The 20464-nt window shown below is 40.9% G+C and overlaps 2 pseudogenes; both read left to right on the top strand.

Moving 5' to 3' along the window:
- Positions 1 to 641: 641 nt before the first annotated feature.
- On the top strand, positions 642 to 3233 carry LOC141514766 (DNA-directed RNA polymerases I, II, and III subunit RPABC1 pseudogene; annotated as a pseudogene).
- A 1088-nt stretch (positions 3234 to 4321) lies between these two features.
- LOC141514765 (eukaryotic translation initiation factor 2 subunit 2 pseudogene) lies at positions 4322 to 5921 on the top strand (annotated as a pseudogene).
- Positions 5922 to 20464: the final 14543 nt, after the last annotated feature.

The following is a 20464-nucleotide window of genomic DNA, read 5'->3' as shown; positions in this document are numbered from 1 at the left end:
AAAAATGCTATACATTTCCAAAGAGAGAACTGTGATGAAGTGTGAAAACTGAAACATATTTTTTTCACTTTATTTTTCTTGGTTTGTTGGTTTTTTGAAATATGATTAATGAAATATGTTTTGTATGACTTTACATGTAGAATGGGTTACATATTGCTTCCCTTTTTTTTTTTCGATTTTTCAAGGCAATGGGGTTAAGTGGCTTGCCCAAGGCCACAAAGCTAGGTAATTATTAAGTGTCTGAGATCGGATTTGAACTCAGGTGCTCCTGACTCCAGGGCCGGTGCTCTATCCATTATACCACCTAGCCACCCCTAACCCTGCTTCCCTTCTAAATGAATGGGAGAAGAGTTATGGGGAAAGAAAAAATTTGGAACTGAAAAAGTTTTTTGAAGAATTTAAAAATTGGGGCAGCTAGGTGGTGCAGTGAATAGAGTACTGGCCCTGGAGTCAAGAGTACCTGAGTTCAAATCCAGCCTCAGACATTTAATAATTACCTAGCTGTGTGACCTTGGGCAAGCTACTTAACCCCATTTGCCTTGCAAAAAAAAAAGAATTTAAAAATTAAAAATAATATAAGGAATCCTATTAAATTCCTTCTGTGACATATCAAAACAAAGAAAGAAAACTATAGAATAATTTCTCCAATGAATATTGATGCAAAAATTTTTAAATAAAATCCTAGGAGATTATAATATTATCACAAAGACCATTCATTATGGCCAGGCTAGATTTATATGAGGAATGCAAGATCAGTTTGATATTAGGAAAACTATAAGTATAATTGACCTTATCAATAATAAAAACAACAAAGATCATATAACTATTTCAATAGATGCAGAAAAACTTTTGGCAAAATACAACACAGATTCCTTTTAAAAAACACTGGAGGTCCTCACCGAGGAGCGCGTGTTGTGGGAGAACTTGAGAGGGTTTAGTCGTTTCTGCAGGTGACCAGAAGGTGCCATGGATGATGAAGAGGAGACATATCGACCATGGAAATTCCGCAAAACCATCATGCAGTTGTGTCATGATCAGGGTTATTTGGTGACCCAGGATGAATTAGATCAAACTTTGGAAGAGTTCAAAGCTCAGTTTGACGATAAGCCCAGTGAAGGACGACCACGATCTTACTGTATTGGTGGCCCACAATGATGACCCCAACAAGACCAAATGCTTGTCTTCTTCCCAGAGGAACCAAAGGTTGGAATAAAGACCATCAAGATGTACTGCCAGCGGATGCAGGAGAACATTACCAAGGCCCTCATCATGGTGCAACAAGGCATGACACCCTCTGCTAAGCAGTCCCTGGTTGACATGGCTCCCAAGTATATTCTGGAACAGTTTCTATAGCAGGAGCTGCTCATCAATATCACTGAACATGAGCTGGTTCCAGAGCACGTTGTCATGACAAAAAAAGTCACTGAGCTGCTGGCAAGATATAAGTTTCAGGAAAACCAACTGCTTAGAATCCAGGCCGGAGACCCAGTAGCACGTTACTTTGGAATAAAGTGAGGGCAGGTAGTAAAAATCATTAGACCCAGTGAGACTGAAGGCATATATATCACTTACCGGCTAGTGCAGTAACTGCTGACTCCCTGAGAACATCCCTGGAGGTCTGTTCACCTGATTACTTTATCATCCTGCAAGGCAGATTCACCTGAGAGAAGGGCTGACTTCTACTCCACCTATTTGTATCTACTTGTGGATTGTTGTGTGTGCTGCTTAACCCAAGGAAGAAAGAATGAATTTTTCCCTCTCATTGGTTCAACAGGACTGAAATTGAAGACAGAGAATTGGCCTTGGATTTTTTTGGCCAGAAATGGTGAGGAGCATAATAGGTCACAAAATAAAACATAAATCATGGATCTTGTGTCTTGATCTCTAAGCCACCATTTGCAGAGCTGTCAAATAATCTAATATACAGGTCTGATCATGCTATCTTTCCTGCCTAAAGTCAGTGGCAATTCTTCGGTATCTCTAGGATAAATGGCAATCAACTCATTTTTGACCTTTCATGTCATTTCCTTTTGTGCAATGACTCAGTAATGTTTATTCTGCACTGAAAGAATGCCTTTTAGAGTTTTTATGTAAGATCTGGAACATCCTTGTCATCCTTTTCTTTGGAGGGGGGATGAGAGGGTGCATTTCTTCCATGAAGTTTATCCATAGTAAAAAGAGTAATGTAATATGTGCACCAGCCCTGGCAGAACATGAGTTCAATCCAGCCTCAGTCACTTGATATTTACTAGCTGTATGACCTTGTACAAGTCACTTAACCCCATTTTTCCACAAAAACAAAAAAATGTGGTATATGGAAACAGTGATGGACTTGGAATGAGAAAAGAGTGAAATCTCACTGAGCCTTTAGTATCTTTTCTTTGTTAAATGGCAGTACCTATCATAGGGTTTTTGTGATAATGAGATGGATATAAAAAGTACTTTGCAAACCTTAAAAGAACTGTGCAAACATTTTTTTTCCTGTAAAAGTTCCCACTCTCTTTTTCTAGTACTTGAGATTAAACTTCATTATACTTTGTATTATACTTGTTAATGTGTGTCATATCCCCCAACTTTAGACAAAGTTCCTAGAGGGTAGGAAGTCTCATTCATCTTTGTATCCCCAAGTGCCTAGTACAGTGCTTTCTCTGTGACAGGCATTTAATAAACAGTTTAATTGGAAAAAAAAACTGGAAAGCACAGGAGTAAATATTACTTTTCTTAAAAAGCTATCTAGTATCTACCTGAAATCAAGAGCAAGTATTATTTGTAATGAAGATAAACTAAAAGCCTTTCCAATAAAATCAGGTATAAAGCAAGGATATCCATTATCACCATTATAATTCAATATTATACTAGAAATGCTAGTTATATAATAGGGCAAGCAAAAGAAATCAAAAGAATATGCAAAGGCAATGAGGAAATGATACTTTTTACATTTATACAATGGTTTCCTTAAAGAATCCTAGAAAACTAAAAAAAAAAAAAACAATTATAGCACATGCTTACATTCTATAGGTGGAAAAAACATGCTTAAATAAGCTTGAGGGAAATTAAATTGTTACACATCCTATAGAGCTTGCTTTACTTTCAAGGCCACTTCTGGTAACAGATCAGAGATTCCATGGTCTCTGTAATGGAGAAAAGAGGCTGTGTCAAAGATATGACTTAGAAATGGGTTCCAGTCTTTTAAAAAAAAAATACTACTTATCATTTAAAGAAAGCTTCATTTATTCCTGTGTTTTCTATTACTTTCTAATAGGGATGAGTTAAAACTTTTTCTGCATTTACTGAAATAACAATATTTTTCTTATTCAAGGTCAATTATGTTTATAGGTTTCCTAATATTGAACCATCTCCACAGTTCTAAAATAAATCCAGTTTAGCAATGGCATATCATCTTTGTGATAGTTTCTTTCAAGATGTCCACTTTGTTGGGACAAAGATAATACCAGCTCTTCTCCCAAAGTGGAAGAGGATTCCCCTCTTTCCCCATCCCAAGCAGAAGCTATGGCAACTCTAAGAACATGGAAAGGAGAATGTATGTTTGCATAAGTGAGCCCAAGATTGGACCCAGGTCCCTGACTTTTCTGCTTTCTTTTTCTTCCTCGGAAAATATATATATAATGGAATAGTAAACCTGAGAGATGGACATGTTTCCTTCTTTGGCTCTTATCTCAGAAGTTTCAATGCCACAGTGTCTTTGAATGAAGTGCTGGTTGCCCTTTAGGAGATGCTTCTTATACCCACAAATTTCTAAAGATGACTACTGCTTAAAAGGATGAATTATGCATGTCTGGATGGCCCAAAGATAGAAACTTCAAGTTGCTGCTCAGTAAGTACAGATTCTGAGTGAATGTGAAATATTTAATCAGTCCTCCTACAAGTCCCTTGGGAGCTTAGGAGAGTATAATTGAGAGGATGAATTAGATTTTATATTTTAAATGTATGTAACAGAAACCCTTTAATAGTACTGGAAATAAATAGCTGTAGTTTCCCATTATCTACTACTTTATACATTGAGCATCTTTTCTAGAAAAGACTTTATTAGTCATTTTTTGGTACCAGTGGGGGAGGGGAATCTAGATATAAACTCTAAATAAGCTTTCTTTGAGATTTTAACTTGGAATTCCAGGGTCAGTTGCATAATGAGCCAGAGAGTTCCTAAATAATTATAAACTAACCCAAAGTGGAATGTGCTGCCTGGGAGACAGAAGGTCATTTACTCCAATAGCTACTTTTGCATTTCAGCGAGGTTAACCAGAGAAGTTAAATGGTCCCAGAAAAGGAGTGTCAAAATCTAAGTCCTCTACTTCAAATCCAATACCTTTTTGCACTGCCCAGGTAGAATATAGCAGTAGCAACTTGCAGAATGCATTCTCGATGCAAGAGGTGAGTGTGGCTCTGGGAGTGGTAGGAACAGTAGCGGTGCTGCTGGACAGGGGCCTGAAGTGAAGACTGGGCCAACCAACTCTCCTTCAGCACCGAATCTTCCCCAGCCACAGCCATGTCTGGGGATGAGATGATTTTCAATCCAACTATGAGAAAAAAGAAGAAGAATCAGAAGCCTTTTATGCTGGATGAAGAAGGGGATGCACAAACAGAAGAAACACAACCCTCAGAAACAAAAGAAACTGAACCAGAGCCAACAGAGGACAAAGATGTAGAAGCTGATGAAGAGGATGATAGAAAGAAAGATGCTTCTGATGACTTGGATGACAAACTTTTTCAATCAAAAGAAAAAGAAGAAAAAAACAAATAAGATATTTGATATTGATGAAGCTGAAGAAGATGTAAAGGATCTAAAGATTGAAAGTAATGTACAAGAACCAGCAGAACCAGAAGATGATTTTGATATAATGCTTGGCAATAAAAAGAAGAAAATGAAGAATGTCAAGTTCCCAGTTGAGGATGAAATTCTGGAAAAAGATGAAGCTTTAGAAGATGAAGATAGCAAAAAGGATGATGGAATCTCCTTCAGCAATCAGACTGGCCCTGCATGGGCAGGCTCAGAAAGAGATTATACTTACAATGAGTTGCTGAATCGAGTATTCAACATAATGTGGGAAAAGAATCCAGATATGGTTGCTGGAGAAAAAAGGAAATTTGTCATGAAGCCTCCACAGATTAGAGTAGGAACCAAGAAAACTTCTTTTTGTCAACTTCACAGATGTCTGTAAACTATTATATCCTCAACCCAAACATCTCCTGGCATTTTTATTGGCTGAATTGGGTACAAGTGGTTCCATAGATGGTAATAACCAACTTGTAAAGATTCCAACAGAAACAGATAGAAAATGTTTTGAGAAGATATATCAAGGAGTATTTCACCTGCCATACATGTCAGTCACCAGATACAATCCTGCAGAAGGATACACGACTCTATTTCTCACAGTGTGAGACCTGCCATTCTCACTGCTCCGTCACCAGCATCAAAACTGGGTTCCAGGCCATCACAGGCAAGAAAGCACAGCTCCGTGTCAAAGCTAACTAACTTGCTAATCGAAGCTGGATTTTGCAAAATGTTTGGAGATGTGGCTAAACAGGTTTACAATCAGAGTGGATTTACCATTGTATTAAAAACAAAATATAAAAACTGCCAAGTTCTCAATTGGCATTGGGTTGGTTGGCCTGTGAAATCCTTGCAAGATACAGATCCTCAAGCTGTTCACATGCTCATTGAATATTTTAACAACTGTCAAAGATACATGATGGGGAAAGGAGGAGGTGCTTTTTAAAAACCATTCCTAGACTTCTGTAAAATGCAAGATAAATTAAAGTTATTCTAAGTGGGTGGGGGGAGAATGAATTCTCCTTGAGGCAATGATGTCAAATTCAAGGTATTCTGTGGGTCCATAACTGCTGCCTCTAGCTTCAGGTTTAACTGAAATTCCACCCCCCCCCACCTCCCTCCCTCCTCAAAAGCAGAGAATTCCTAATTCCTGGCTCCAGGCTCCCTGGAACAAAGAACAGGAGCTGGCAGCAAACTAGATATTCTCAGCCTTAGCCTCATCTTTCAATGACTCTTCCTGATACTGAGCTCTCACGGGGTGCTGTGATTAAGAAACCTCACCCTCTTATAGGGAGTATCCAACAGGCTTTCAAAATTTGCATCTCTGCTGGTTAGATTATAAACCAGAGGAGGTTTACATTCCCAATGGCCACCAAAGAAATGCGAAGCTCTGGTTTCCTCAGTTTTTAAATTCTAAATCTCGTTCAAAGTTCATTCAAAATCAGGGGGCAAGCTCATTGTCTCTGTTAATTGCTCAGACCCCCTTTCTGACATTTCCATGTACAAATGAGACCACTCAAGAGATTCACACTCTTTGTAAACTTTGGACAATATAAAGTCTGAAAAAGGTCTAGTCTGAAAGGGACTTAGAGATAGCTTTTTTCCATCCCTGGAGGTCTCCAAGCAGAGGTTGAATGACTTGCTGTTGGGACATTCTGTTCAAGTATGAATTGGACTAGATAATTTCTGAGGTACTTTCCAATATTGAGGGTCTGTGATTCTAAGCACAGGATGGATAGGTAGGACAACCTCCTGGTTGGAGAGTTGGGGGGGGGGGCGTGAAATACAATTATACTGCCCTTAGGGAACAGCATCTCTTTACTCCAGAAATCTGTTAACATTCTGTGGCATCCATTCAGGCTTCTGCCCATCCCCCAGTTCAGAAGTAGGAAGCCAAAGTTTAGCTTCAGACTCCACCTTTCTTCCCACTTCTGCAACCCTACCTCTTCCTTTATGTGTACAGAATAATCCCCCCGGGGAAAAGAACAAACAAACAATTCAAAGAGGCCTTCTTAGAAGCAAGTCTCAGGTCTCAATCCTCTCAAACACTAGGTTGAGGGCTAGGCAGTAAGCCAGAGTCCTAGGGGAATTACCAGCATGGCAAGGCTCAAGAAGGAGTTACAAGTCATGGCCAGCTTGAGTAGCAAAGGGGAAACTCCCTCAGTTCTGGGACTCAAACTCAGAATAGATTTCATGGTACCCTACACCTCCCCAAGTCCAGCTCTTCCTTTCTTCCCAACATATCCAGTTACCATAAGGCTCCTTCTTGCCTACAAACACTCCTCTCATCAGCTTCCTAACTTCTTTCCTTTCTCCTATGACAAACCTGACAAATATAAATATTTCCATTTGAAAAGTTGCATTACAACTTTTTAAAGCATATATGTGTATATATATATATATATACATATATATATATATATATATATATATATATATATATATATACAGTGATAATATATATGAAATTTATTTAGCCAAAGAAGAAAACTATACCTTCTAGGGGACCCTAGCCTTAAGAGAATGAAGCCACTTTTCCCCAACTCATTCATTCTGATGGGAGGGGCTTCTGAATCTACTTTGGAAAAGGAACAACTGACTGGGAAAGTTGTTTGAGTCATTACCTCTGAGGGGTTTTGAGAGAAAGTTTCTTACTAAATCTCCTTCTATACTATCATTACTAACTCTTTTGCCCAGGGAACTATGTGATGGACCAGCTTTACAATATTTAATTTTTTCCTTGTTTTCAATCAACATTAATATATTAAACAGCTTCAATGTGCCAGACACTGAAATAAGACTGAGGATAAGAAAAGAGACAAAAGTCATCCCTGGCCTCAAGGAGTTTACACTCTACTGGAGGGAAAAACATGCTATCAAGTACATACAAAGCAAGATATACACAAGATAAAAAGGAGATCATAAACAGAGAAAAAGCACTGGAATTAAGAAGGGTAGTGGAGGGGTGGCTAGAATTACCTAGTTGTGTGGCCTTGGGCAAGTCACTTTTTGCCTAGTAAAAACCTAAAAACAAAAGAAAACAAACAAACAAAAAAAGGGTAGTGGAAGGAATCTACCTTCCTGTGGAAGGTGAGGTTTTAGAAGGGACTTAAAGGAAGCCAAGGGTGTCTGAAAGAGGGAGACAAAAAGAGATTAAACAGCTGGGAGGCCAGTGTCACTGGATCAAAGAATTCATATTTAGGAGTAAGGAATAAGAAGACTGGAAAGATAGGAAGGGCAAGTCAAGCAGCATTTTTTTTTTTAGGTTTTTGCAAGGCAAATAGAGTTAAGTGGCTTGGCCAAGGCCACACAGCTAGGTAATTATTAAGTGTCTGATGTTAGATTTGAACTCATGTACTCCTGACTCTAGGGCTGGTGCTCTGTCCACTGTGCCACCTAGTCGCCCTCAAGCAACATTTTTCATTTGATTCTGGAGGCAATAGGGAATCACCAGAATATACCGAAATATGATATGATATGATTAGACTTGAGCTTTAGTGACTGAATGAATGGAGGATGGATTGAAGCGGAGAAGTCTTATTGCAGGCAGAGCCAGGTATGAGATGATGGGGCAGAAGAAAAAAGGGGATGTAAGAGATGTTGTAAATTATGGGCCTCAGCTACAGATTGGAAAATCTATTTTATTTTTTTCTCAAATAGCATTTTATTTTTCTAATTACATATTATAAAAGTTTTCCAACATTCCAACCCACCCTCCCTTCCCATCCCCCTTACCCTCAATGTTGAACAGTCAGGTGGATGTTGTACACACACAATTGTGTTAAACATGTTTACAGATAAGTCATTTTCAGTATGAGAAATTAGGAATAAGGGGAAAGTAACCTGAGGTAGAAAAGAAATATATACGAGAAATTTTTTTTAAAATGATTGCAGGGGGTGGAGCCAAGATGGCAACAAGGCACTCTCTCATAAATCTTCAAAACTAAGGACTCTAACTAAATTTTCAAGAGACAGAACCCACAGAGGGACCCAGTGAGGCAGTTCTCCTACTCAAGGTAACCTGGAAAAGAGCAGAAAGGCTCTGCTCTGCTCCCGGGGTGGGAGGGGTGGCCCACCAGCCACAGCTCATAGCAGCGGGGGAGTTTTCTGACCTACGCCCTGGGGATCATGGGGCACAAATTGGGGGAACAGCAGGGGACCTCTGCCAGAGCAAGCACATGAAGCCCAGTCCTCAGGGCACACAGCTAGCAGCTTGGCCAGATCCAGGAAACAGAAGCAGGCTAAGCTGGTAAGCAGGAGCCCCCAGGGCATGAGCCCATTGAACCTAGGGAGGGGAGTGGAAAGAGAGAGACTGCCCAGCTCTGGGGCTCTGAAAACATTCAGATCCTGATCACAGTCTAGGCCCCCCCCAATAGAACAGCAGGGGCCCCCCCACCTCAGCCCCATGACAGACGGGGGTGCATATGGTCATTCACAGACCAGGAGGGAGGACAGAGCCTCACACACTGAGATCCTTGTAGCAGTGTCCCAAAAGCTCAGGAAGCACCCCCAAAACAGGCTTAGGCTGGGAAAATGAGCAAGCAAAGAAAAAAGAGGAACACCACTGAGAAATATTTTGCATATGAGCCCAAGAAGGATCAAAACACTCAGTCTGAAGATGAGGAAGCACAAGCTCCTGCATCTAAAGACTCCAAGAAAAACAGAAATTGGGCTCAGGCTATGACAGAGCTCAAAAAAAGACCTTAAAAATAAAATGAGGGAGTTAGAAGGAAAAACTGGGGAAAAAAATGAGAGAGATGTAGGAAAAACATGAAAATGAAGTCAGCAGCTTAGTCAAGGAAATCCAAAAAATGCTGAAGAAAATAGCATGCTAAAAACCAGCTTAGGTCAAATGGAGAAAACAGTCCAAAAAGTTATTGAGAAGAATGCTTTAAAAAGCAAAAATGGCCAGATGGAAAAAGAGATAAGAAAACTCTCTGAGGAAAACAAATCCTTCAGACAAAGAATAGAACTCAGGGAGATTGATGAATTTACGAGAAATCAGGACTCAATACTTCAAAACCAAAAAAAAAAATGAAAAATTAGAAGAAAATGTGAAACATCTCATTGATAAAACAACTTATATGGAAAACAGATTTAGGAAAGATAATTTAAAAATTATTGGAATACCTGAAAGTCTTGATCAGGAAAAGAGCCTTGACATCATTTTCAAAGAATTACTACAGGAAAATTGCCCTGATATCCTAGAAACAGAGGGCAAAATAGAAATGGAGAGAATCCACTGATCCCCCCGAGAAAGAGATCCCAAAAAACCAACCCCTAGGAATATTATAGCCAAGTTCCAGAACTCCCAAGTCAAAGAGAAAATATTACAAGCAGCCAGAAGGACACAATTCAAATATCATGGATGTGCATTCAGGATCACACAGGACTTAGCCTCAACTACATTAAAAGCTCATAGGGCTTGGAATATAATATACCAGGAGGCAAAAGAGCTTAGAATGCAACCAAGAATCAACTACCCAGCAAAACTGAATGTCCTCTTCCAGGGAAAAAGATGGACTTTCAATGAAACAGGGGAATTTCAAATGTTCCTGTTGGAATAGCCAGAGCTGAACAGAAGGTTTGATCTTCAAATAAAGGACTCAGGTGAAGCATAGAGATTGGAGGAGAAGGGGAAAATATGAAGGACTTAATGATGATGAACTGCATGTATTCCTGCATAGAAAAATGACACTGACAATACTCATATGAACCTTCTCAGTTAATAGAGCAGATAGAAGGAGCTTTTATAGTTGAAGCACAGGAGAAAGCTGAATTTGAAGATAAAATATGGTGTAAAAATGGAGTCAATAGGAAAAAAAGGGAAATGTAATGGGAGAAAGAAAAAGGAGAGGGGGAATAGGGCAAGATATTTCATATAATAAGATTTTTCTTTATTACAATGAGCTATTGCAATGATATGGAAGGGGGGAAGGCAAGGGGGAATGAGGGAATCTTCACTCTCATCAGAGGTGGCTAGGAGAGGAAACAGCATATATATACTCAATGGGGTATAGGCCTCTGGAACAAGAAGGAGTGGGGGTGGGGGGGACAGCGGGAAGGGGGGGATATGAGTGATGAAGGAGAGGATGGACCATGGGGGGAGAATGGTCAGATAAAACACATTTTCTTTTTTACTTCTTGCAAGGGGCTAGGATTGGAAGGCCTGTCTGGGACCAGGTGGATGCTGGGTCTAAGAGGTGGTATGGGGGCTCAGGGCCTCTTGGCCCCAGGGCCAGGGATCTGTCTGCCACACCACTCAGCTACCCTAAAGCAGAGTCAAAGTGAAAGGATAGAGAAAATATAGTACATGGTAGTGGAGAAATACAAAAGGAGGGAGTTGCGATCAGCAATGGCAAAGGTGGAAAAATATGGAAGTAACTTTTGCAATGTACTTATCATAAAGAATGTGATCCGGGCAGCTAGGTGGCGCAGTGGATAAAGCACCGTCCTTGGAGTCAGGAGTACCTGGGTTCAAATCCGGTCTCAGACACTTAATAATTACCTAGCTGTGTGGCCTTGGGCAAGCCACTTAACCCCATTTGCCTTGCAAAAAAAAAAAAAGAATGTGATCCACCTGCGACAGAGCTGGTGGTGTTGGAACACAGACTGAAGCACATTTTTTATTATTATTTTTTGGGGGGTGCAGGGCAAATGGTGCTAGGTGGCCTGCCTGGGGCCGCATAGCAGGATGATCATTGGGTGTCTGAGGCCGGATTTGGACCCAGGTGCTCCTTGCTCAAGGGCCAGTGCTCTGTCCACCACCCAGCTGCCCCTATTATTATTCTATTTATTTTTATTTTGGGTCTTTTTTTTCTTTTTTTGGTTTTTGCAGGGCAGTGGGGTTGGGGTGGCTTGCATGTCACACGGCTGGGTGATTTTTGGGTGTATGGGGCCAGATATGGGCTTGGGTGCTCCTGGCTCCAGGGCTGGTGCTCTGTCCATTGAACCACCTGGCCATACCTACAATTATTACTATTATTTTTTAATTTTAATTTTTTTCTCTCCCCTTTACTTTATCTCTCAAGCGAGTCTATATTTTTGGGGGGAGGGGGTATTTTGTTTACTCTTAAACAAGAATATTTTATTAATATATCAAAAACATTATTTGTACAAAATGAGAATAAATAAATATTAAATATAAAAATAAATAAATATAAAAAACTGATTGCGGTGCAGGGGGAGGCTAGGTGGCGCAGTGGTTAGAGCACTGGCCCTGGAGTCAGGAGTACCTGAGTTCAAATCTGACCTCAGACACTTAATAATTAGCTGTGCGAATAAATAAATAAATAGATAGATAGATAGATAGATAAATAAATAGATGATTGTGGTGGGGGTGGCTAGGTGGCACAGTGGATAGAGCACCAGCCCTGGAGTTAGGACAACCTGAGTTCAAATTTGGTTTCAGACACTTAATAATTTCCTAGCTGTGTGACCTTGGGCAAAGCACTTAACCCCATTGCCTGGCAAAAAAAGAAAAAAAAAGGTTTTGATTTGTTTTTCTTCTACCAGATGTGGATGGCATTGTCCATAGCATGTCTCCTAGGGTTTTCCTAGCTCTCTGAACCGGTGAGAGGAGTTGCATCCATCATGGTTGATCAACTTACAATGTTGTTGTTAATGTGTACAATGTTCTCTTAGTTTTGTTCCTTTCACTCAGCATCAGATCCCGTAAGTCATTCCATACTTCTCTAGAGTTTGGCCATTTATAGTTTCTTAAAGAACAACAGTACTACATCCCATTCATATACCACAGTTTGTTCCATTCCCCAATTGATGGGCTTCCCCTTAATTTCCAATTCTTTGCCACTACAAAGAGTTAATATGAATTGAAAGTCTATTTTAGACATATTGAGATACCTAGTGGACACCCAATTTCGAGATATATGGAGGGTGGTTGGAATGGAGGTCAGCAGAGATTTAGGGAAGGAAAGATTGACCTGAGAATCATCAGTACATGGGAGCTGATGAAACCACGAAGCATAAAAGAAGAGAACAAAGTCCAGGACAGACTTCTGAGAGACACCTAGTATTAGAGGGAGTGATCTGGAGGAGGATCCAGCAAAAGAGACAGAGAAGGAGCTGTCAGAGAGGTAAGAGGAAAACCAGGAGAGCAGGATCCTAAAAATCTAGAAAGAATAGTGTTTCTATTTTTAAGGTTTTTGCAAGGCAATGGGGTTACCTGGCTTGCCCAAGGCCACACAGCTAGGTAATTGTTAAGTGTCTGAGGCCAGATTTGAACTCAGGTACTCCTGACTCCAGGGCCAGTGCTCTATCCACTGCACCACGAGCCACCCTGAAAGAATAGTATTTTTTCAAGGTTTTTTTTTTTTGCAAGGCAAACAGGGTTAAGTGGCTTGCCCAAGGCCACACAGCTAGTGTCTGAGACCGCATTTGAACCCAGGTACTCCTGACTCCAAGGCCGGTGCTTTATCCACTACACCACCTAGCCGCCCCAAGAATAGTATTTTAAGGAGTGATCAACAATGTCATATTTTAGAAGGAACTGTCATATTTTATTTATATATATTATCTTTATTAAAATTTCTTTGGATCATTCTCCTCTCAGTTGGGAGAAAACCTGTACCCAACCATAACCTCCCCCTCAATTGCTCTTAAACAAATGTAACAATACAGAACAACTAGGTTAAATGCAGAGACTAGGTGAGCAATCATGTGAAATCAGATGAATTAGTTTAAGAAAATATATACACTCTCCTCTGAGGGGAGAGGAGCGGGAAGCTACATCACTACTAGTTCCTAGTAGGAGAGGTCAGATACAGGCTTTTCAGCAATGTGTTCAAGTGATTCTGCAAGTTGTCTGCAATTGTGGTAACTGCAGTGGTGGCAAACACAAACAATAGCACCAGCTTCAGCTCCAGAGGGCCAGAACTTTCTTGTCTGTTTGTCTGTCTGTCTGTCTCTCCTCTCTCTCCTCTCTTTCTCTGCCTTACCCTATGAAGACTATTGTAAAAGGTGGGTTCCCATTGACAGCCTAGTTGACTCCACACTGCATCAAGGTTACAATTATCTCATTCATTGAAAATTGAGAGGATGCCCATCAATTGAGAAATGACTGTTATGGTATATGAATGTTATGGAGCACTATTGTTCTATAAGAAACCATGAATGGTAGAACTTTAGGGAAGCATGGAAAAGATTACATGAAGATTGAGTGAAGGGAGTAGAACCAAGAGAACATTGTACACATTAATAATAACACTCTGAGTTGACCAGCTGTGATGGATGCAGTTCCTCTCAGCAGCTCAGAGAGCTACAGCAACCTGGGAGACCTGTTATGGACAATGCCATCTTCATCCAGAGGAAAACAAAAAACAAACCATACAATCTGAATGGATACTATGTTCACTTTAAAAAAACACCAAAACTGCTCTTGTGTTTTTCCTTCCTATCTCATGATTTTCTTTCTTTTCCCTTAATCCTAATTCCACATACACAAAATTATTAATATGTAAATACCCTTAAACCCTAATGTATATGCACAACTTTTACTAGACTGTTCCACTGCTGAGGGGAGTGGAATGGAAAGGGAGGGTGATAGAAAAAAGTGTAATTTTCATTGTTTAAAAAAATTTCTCTTATGCATTTCTTCTCTTTCCCTTTATCCTAATTCCTCAAAACAAAAATGACTAATCTGTAAATATGTTTAACACAAATGTGTATGTAAACTATTCACCTGATTATCACTGAGGGGCAGGGATTGGGAAGGGAGAATAGACGGAAATTATGTAACTTTAAATAGGCATATACATACATACTATATACATATACATATATACATATGGATGAATGTTGAAAAACTTTTGTAATATGTAATTGGGAAATAATTTTTTTAAAGTCAATTTATGTCATTCATTGCCACAGAGTACCCACATCCTCTTCTGAGCACATTGCTCACCTCCCATTCTTCACAAGATTTCTGCTCTCCCTTTCTTTTAAGACAAGTAGGATAAAGGAATTGGTTTTTTTCCCCCTAAGCAATTAAAGTCCTTGGATAAGAACATGTCAATGATGTGTGCCCTATCCTACAGACTTCTAATCCAACTGCATTCTAACCCCTTGGCTAAAAGGCTATATATGTATTAAATTTTACACAGTGGGACTAACACTTCTCTGCTTAACTATGTTCCCTTCTGAATTTCCTTTGGTTCTTCTCCATGTGCTTTCTACTCCTTTCTTTTCAATTTCTTTGTCTTTTGGCTTCCCCTCCACAAAACAAACTCCTTTCCTCCCTTAACCAGTCACTGACATCTTCCCAGACTCATCTTCCTCCCCTGCCCCTCTTCCCACTCAGACTCCTGTCTACTTTCCCAGAAGCCTTCTATCCCCTAATCCTTCTCTCCTTCTCCTCTAACCACTTCCCAGTCCTGGGCTTCCTTCCACCAAGAGGTGCTTCTTTTCATCCTGGTTCATGGTCACCTGAGCATCTCAGGACAAAATAGAAGTCATGACATCCAAACCAAAACCCTGGAGATAAAGAGCCTGGTGGTTGACTCACAGGATGATGTACTACTAAAAACATCCTCCATCCTTCTGCCTCCCAGCAAGCAATGAATGTCTTTCTCTAAACCCTCCCCAATTAATCATCCCCCTCTCCTTCCCTCTTTCTATATGCTGAATCCTCTTTAATGGCTTGCATTCTAGAATCTTACCTGAATCCTTCCCAACTGTATAGGACCTATACTGCAGGCCCTTGCAAATGCATAGAACCTCCAGGCAATAAAAATGTGTAAAGGGAGAAATTTATAAAGTCCAAAGCCTTAAATTCCCTAATCCTTCCTAATTCTTTTCCTTATCCCCCTATTTGGCATCCAGAGTAAAAGTTAGATACCCTCTGACCTTTACCTTGGCCTCTAGGAATGAGGTTTCATGGAGGAATTGAAAAAAAAAAATGGATATGGGAAGAGTTTCAAGCTTCATAGAAGCCTAGCCCTTATCGGGGTCACTTCTGAGGCAGTAAACAGGCTTAGCCTGTGACCCTCTCTGGGAATCTGGAAATTTAGGAAAGATATCTTATCAACTGCCTTGCTTCAGGACCCTAGCCTTGATCTTGTGATACATACAAGTTAAGTGAAGTCTATATGTCTTGCTCTTCCATGGCATATCTGTGTGTCTGAGCATTTTAGTGGGGAGGGGGAAAAGAGGAAGGAATGCACATTTGTTAAGTGAATACGATGTGCAAGGAACTGTGTTAAGCGCTTTTTTTCCTTTAAAGATTTTATTTATTTTGAGTTTTACAATTTTTCTCCTAATCTTACTTCCCTCCCCCCACTCCCCACAGAAGGCAATTGGTCAGTCTTTACATTGTTTCCATGCTATACATCGATCCAAATTGAGTGTGATGAGAGAGAAATCATATCCTTAAGGAAGAAACATAAAATATAAGAGATAGCAAGATCAGACAATAAGATATCAGGTTTTTTATTCTAAATTTAAGGTAATAATCCTTTGTCTTTGTTAAGCATTTTTCAAAGAATCTTTTGTCTGATCCTCATCACAACCCTGTGATGTAAGTGTTATACCTATTTTACAGTTGAGGAAATTGAGGCAGACAAAAGTTAAGGGATCACACAGTTAGTAAGTGTCAAATCTGAATTCAGGCCTTCCTGACTCCAGGTCCCATGTTCCACTTAAAGTATCAGGATGTCCAGGTTTCTCTATCTCTCAAACAGGAGCTTTCTAGAAGTCTGTGTGCTTGGGTCCTTTTAGAAAAGCTAGTTTGACTGGTTGGGGTGGAGATCTATGTCCCTAGCTCTTGGGGTATTTATTCAGTGTTGGACTCCTCTAGGTTGGGAGGGTCTGTCTATGTACCTGAGGAGAGAATCTATGTTTGGTCCTTCTTGAGGGTATAAATATTTTTGTGTCTGGCTGCCCTGGGAGAGTAAATATATCCAAGCCTTCTAAAGAAACTGATGAACAGGGGGGTGGAGCCAAGATGGCCACAAGAGTGGATCATGTCTTAGATGCTCTCTCATAAATCTTCAAAACTAAGGACTCTAACTAAATTTTCAAGAGACAGAACCCACAGAGGGACCCAGTGAGTCAGTTCTCCTACTCAAGGCAACCTGGAAAAGAGCAGAAAGGCTCTGCTCCCCAGGGTTGGAGGGGTGGCCCACCAGAGTGAAAGAACTTCAGCCTCCCGGAGACAGCCCCAGGGCACTAGGAGCTACAGCTGGGGGGGGGGGCAGTTTCCTGACCTACACCTCGGGGGAGCATGGGGCACAACTTGGGGGATGGGGGGGACATCTGCCAGAGTGAGCAGCCCAGCCCTCAGGGCACACAGCTAGCAGCTTGGCCAAATCCAGGAAACAGAAGCAGGCTGAGCTCGTAAGCAGGAGCCCCCAGGGCATGAGCCCATTGAACCTAGGGAGGGGAGTGGAAAGAGAGAGAGACTGCAGAGCTCTGCCCCTGGAACAGGACTCTGGGGCTCTGAACACATTCAGATCCTGATCACAGTCTAGCCCCCCCCCATAGAACAGCAGGCCTCCCCTCTACCTCAGCCCCGTGGCGCATATGGTCATTCACAGACCAGGAGGGAGGACAGAGTCTCACACACTGAGATACTTGTAGGAGTGTCCCAAAAGCTCAGGAAGCACACCCCCAAAACAGTCTTAGGCTGGGAAAATGAGCAAGCAGAAAAAAATGAGGAACACCATTGAGAAATATTTTGCATATGAGCCCAAGAAGGATCAAAACACTCAGTCTCAAGATGAGGAAGCACAAGCTCCTGCATCTAAAGACTCCAAGAAAAATAGAAATTGGGCTCAGGCTATGACAGAGCTCAAAAAAGACTTTGAAAATCAAATGAGGGAGTTGGAAGAAAAACTGGGAAAAGAAAGGAGAGAGATGCAGGAAAAACATGAAAATAAAGTCAGCAGCTTAGTCAAGGAAATCCAAAAAAATGCTGAAGAAAATAGCATGCTAAAAACCAGCTTAGGTCAAATGGAGAAAACAGTCCAAAAAGTTATTGAGGAGAAGAATGCTTTAAAAAGCAAAAATGGCCAGATGGAAAAAGAGATAAGAAAACTAAGGAAAACAAGTCCTTCAGACAAAGAATAGAACTCAGGGAAATTGATGAATTTATGAGAAATCAGGACTCAATACTTCAAAACCAAAAAAAATGAAAAATTAGAAGAAAATGTGAAACATCTCATTCAAAAAACAACTGATAGGGAAAGCAGATTTAGGAAAGATGATTTAAAAATTATTGAATACCTGAAAGTCATGATCAGGAAAAGAGCCTTGACATCATTTTCAAAGAATTACTACAGGAAAATTGCCCTGATATTCTAGAAGCAGAGGGCAAAATAGAAATGGAGAGAATCCACCGATCCCCCCTGAGAAAGAGATCCCAAAAAACCAACCCCTAGGAATATTATAGCCAAGTTCCAGTACTCCCAAGTCAAAGAGAAAATATTACAAGCAGCCAGAAGGACACAGTTCAAATATCATGGAGCTGCAGTCAGGATCACACAGGACTTAGCAGCAACTACATTAAAAGCTCGTAGGGCTTGGAATATAATATACCAGGAGGCAAAAGAGCTTAGAATGCAACCAAGAATCAACTACCCAGCAAAACTGAATGTCCTCTTCCAGGGAAAAAGATGGACTTTCAATGAACCAGAGGAATGTCAAATGTTCCTGTTGGAATGGCCAGAGCTGAACAGAAGGTTTGATCTTCAAATACAGGACTCAGGTGAAGCATAGAGATTGGAGGAGAAGGGGAAAATATGAGGGACTTAATGATGATGAACTGCATAGATTCCTGCATAGAAAAATGACACTGACAATACTCATATGAACCTTCTCAGTTAATAGAGCAGGTAGAGGGAGCTTTTATAGTTGAAGCACAGAAGAAAGCTGAATTTGAAGATAAAATATGGTGTAAAAATGGAGTCAATAGAAAATAGGGAAATGTAATGGGAGAAAGAAAAAGGAGAGGGGGAATAGGCCAAGATATTTCATATAATAAGATTTTTCTTTTTTACAATGAGCTATTGCAATGATATGGAAGGGGGGAAGGCAAGGGGGAATGAGGGTATCTTTGCTCTCATCAGAGGTGGCTAGGAGAGGAAACAGCATATATATACTCAATGGGGTATAGGCATCTGGAGCAAGAAGGGAGGGGGGGACAGTGGGAAGGGGGGGGATGTGAGTGATGGAGGAGAGGATGGACCATGGGGGGGGAGTAGTCAGATATAAAACATTTTCTTTTTTACTTCTTGCAAGGGGCTGGGATTGGAAGGCCTGTCTGGGACCATAGAGCCAGGTGGATGCTGGGTCTAAGGGGTGGTATGGGGGCTCGGGGCCTCTTGGCCCCAGGGCCAGGGATCTGTCTGCTGCGCCACTCAGCTACCCTACAGCAGAGTCAGAGCAAAAGGAGAGAGAAAATATAGTACATGGTAGTGGAGAAATATGAGAGGAGGGAGTTGCAATCAACAATGGCAATGGTGGAAAAATATGGAAGTAACTTTTGCAATGGACTTATCATAAAGAATGTGATCCACCTGCAACAGAGCTGGTGGTGTTGGAACATAGACTGAAGCACATTTTTTATCATTATTATTATTATTATTTTTTGGGGGGTGCAGGGCAAATGATGCTGGGTGCCCTTCCTGGGGCTGCATAGCAGGATGATCGTTGGGTTTTTTGAGGCCAGATTTGGACCCGGGTGCTCCTGGCTCAAGGGCGTGCTCTGCCTACCACCCAGCCGCCCCTACTATTATTACTATTTTATTTTATTTTGGGTCTTTTTTTTTCTTTTTTTTGGTTTTTGCAGAGCAGTGGAGTTGGGGTGGCTTGCATGTCACACGGCTGGGTGATTTTTGGGTGTATGGGGCCAGATATGGGCTCGGATGGTCCTGGCTCCAGGGCTGGTGCTCCGTCCATTGAACCACCTGGCCATACCTACAATTATTACTATTATTTTTTTTAATTTTATTTTTTTCTCTCCCCTTTACTTTATCACTCAAGCGAGTCTATGGTTTTTTTGGGGGGGGCATTTTGTTTACTCTTAAACAAGTATATTTTATTAATGTATAAAAAAACATTATTTGTACAAAATCAGAATAAATAAATATTAAATATCAAAAAAAAAGAAACTGTTGAACAAGTATCTCTGTGCCCCAATGAGGAGTAGGGTAATAGAAAGGGGAAGGAAGGAAGGAAGGAAGGAAGGAAGGAAGGAAGGAAGGAAGGAAGGAAGGAAGGAAGGAAGGAAGGAAGAGGGTGTCTAGAATTTCTGCCCCATCCCTCTTCTCCCAGGATAGATCTCACGCTAATTCCTACTCCTTTCTCCCATCTTCTACCTCCCCATCTCCCACATAGCCTGAATGCTGCTAAGACTCAGGATCTATATCCTCTCTGACTCCCTCCAACTCTCCAAAGGGTGAGAATGAGGCATAACTGTAGAGGAGCTTAGAAGTTTAGATGAAAGGTGGGATGAATCTGCAGAAGGTTGTGAATGGTATCTATAACAGGTTAGGGATGCAGACAACAGAGATATGTCTGGCTCACTTGGCTCTTTCCCTTTTGGCCCATCCCATCTAGTAAGAATCTGGAGCAGCCCTCAAAGAAGAAAGACCAAAGGGGCAGCTAGGTGGTGCAGTGGATAGAGAACTGGCCTTGGAGTCAGGAGTACCTGAGTTC

This window comes from Macrotis lagotis, chromosome 2, assembly GCF_037893015.1.
Source record: "Macrotis lagotis isolate mMagLag1 chromosome 2, bilby.v1.9.chrom.fasta, whole genome shotgun sequence".
Lineage (NCBI taxonomy): Eukaryota > Metazoa > Chordata > Mammalia > Peramelemorphia > Peramelidae > Macrotis > Macrotis lagotis.
The sequence above is the reverse complement of the archived record's forward strand: the minus strand, read 5'-3'. Positions and strand labels throughout refer to the sequence as shown.